The sequence below is a fragment of the Sinocyclocheilus grahami genome, unplaced genomic scaffold (assembly GCF_001515645.1).
Source record: "Sinocyclocheilus grahami isolate Dianchi unplaced genomic scaffold, SAMN03320097.WGS_v1.1 scaffold751.1, whole genome shotgun sequence".
Classification (NCBI taxonomy): Eukaryota; Metazoa; Chordata; class Actinopteri; order Cypriniformes; family Cyprinidae; genus Sinocyclocheilus; species Sinocyclocheilus grahami.
In genome coordinates this window covers 392,574-394,580 of record NW_015505930.1, presented here as the reverse complement: position 1 = coordinate 394,580, position 2,007 = coordinate 392,574, and the positions used below count along the sequence as shown (strand labels likewise).

General features: G+C 40.0%; 1 protein-coding gene across 2 annotated transcripts in view; it reads right to left on the bottom strand.

The window, feature by feature from the left end:
• The window catches only part of LOC107561015 (protein TESPA1-like), a 9,725-nt gene extending 8,837 nt beyond the window's left edge, over positions 1-888 (bottom strand). Inside the window, exons 1-3 of one of the 2 annotated variants that reach the window (XM_016245344.1) lie at positions 775-888; positions 699-701; positions 496-499 (exon numbers count right to left, since the gene is read on the bottom strand). The gene's annotated coding sequence lies outside the window, so the exon portion shown is untranslated. Of the gene's footprint in view, positions 1-495; positions 500-698; positions 702-748 lie in introns of both variants that reach the window. The other variant, XM_016245343.1, reaches the window with a different exon arrangement.
• Between the last annotated feature and the right edge of the window lie 1,119 nt (positions 889-2,007).

The window sequence follows — 2,007 nt, the reverse complement described above, 5'->3', positions numbered from 1 at the left end:
TGTGTGTGTGTGTGTGTGTGTGTGTGTGTACAAAAGTAATAATGATAGTGTTTTGCCAATATGTTGGTTATCCTAACTAAAATTGTTTGTATTATTGCGGTTACTTGGAGGGACGCGATTTCTGTAACTTACCCGAGCGGTTTTTTGTTTTTTTACCGAATGTGAAAAAAAAGTTAAATGTGATAAGCATAACAGACAACACAAATGAAACTGAAAACAAATATGGAAAGCGCTCTGTGGCGAATGCTATTAAGTAACTAAAATAGCTGGAGCGCTGTTGCTACGGTTTCTTTTATAGCGGAACGGATTGCTGTTCTTACCGAAGGTGAACACACGCCCGCTGGCTACCTTTTGTACTGACCAAAATGTTTAAAAGCTCAGTTGAAACACATCTCTATATACAAAGTATTACTTTTTAAACACACCCAGCCTTTTCTTTAGCCTTCGTGGAGATTCAAACCTAAAAGACAGCGCCAAACCCTGCATAATTCTCACCCTGCTGTCATCCATCCATTCGCTCTCTAACTTACAGTACGAAGACAGATTGCGTTACAAAGGAAATCACGCGCAAGCAGCAATCACGCGTTCAATAGCACCACCTTTACCATATCACTTTCATTTATAAAGATGCCGTTTATTAGACAAATAGTCGAAAGTGCCTTACACAAAAGCAACGCGGAAGTTTAAAATGATGAAACAATCTTTACTGAAGGATTGAGGCTTCCATTGCGCATCAGACATAGCCTACCTTAAAAAGTGCCTCGATCAGTCCACTCTCATGGCAACGGCATAATTCACCGCTCTGGTGTCCTGCATCCCGCTCACATCTTAAAGGATGTCCATCTCAAAACTACAAAATAACACCACGATCGATTGTTGAGCCGCCCGCCAACGCCAACTTTCGTGCTATACAGTCATGACGCGCAATAACTGACGGAAGCGGTAGGAGGAAGATGTGTTGCTGTGAATAGAATTGTGGCCACACACACTGTTTTAGGAAATACTGTTGCACACCGCTTACAAAGCATGTTTTGGTGGCTGAAGCATGCATAGCAGAAGATATTATAAGGCACGCATAAAGGCGCAGTGTCTGAACGTTCATTTAAAAAGCCACTTGTTGTTTTTTTAATCTAACAATCTGTTTATAGTTTACTATTTTATCATAGGCTATATCTGGTATAATGGATTTGTGAATTGTACGTGTGACACTGGCTTGCTTTACTGTAAAAGAAGTGATGCGTTTGAAGATATCAGTGAAACTAGTAAACAGCAGCTGACGCATATAGAGTCACAACCCTCACTTTAACCACTAGCCCAGTCAAATCTTGTCACTCTGTTTCAATTAGAAACTTGTCATTCATCATTTGCAACATACCAGAATGGCAACTGAACCAAGAAGCATCGATTTGGTGTGGCAAGAACAGGCCTGGCTTGCTCTCTTTCGCTGTATGCCATGTTGCAATATTAATATAAACTTGGGTGTTTTTTCAACTTTGAGGGGGCAACTCTGATATTTCAAAAGAGTGGAGTGGGTAGTGGACAAGGACAGGGAATTGGAGGAAGAGGTGAAGCGCAGAGGGGAAGAGCGGAGGAGGGAAAAGAGATGTAGGAAGAGGAGCAGAAATGAGTGAAAGAGCAAGAGGAGAGGAGAGGTGAGCAGAATGAAAGGGTGGAAGAGGAGAGTTGAGAAGCAATACTGAAGAGGCTTAAATGAGATGAGACTGTACTGCTACAGTAATTGATCATGTTGTGAAACAAGGTTTGTTTATGAAAAAGGCAGAGTTCAGCCTAATGTGAGCAAATTTACAGTAGACACAATTTGAACAAAAATGATAGCGTATAGGCCTATACAGCAAGGATGAATGAATAAACTAATAAAAAGTGACAGTAAATACATTTATAATGTCATAATGTCAATACAGCCCATGGTGAGCATACTTACTAAAATAAAAATAAGTAATAAAATAAAATAATGTTACTCTATGTTAATTAGGAACTGGAACACAT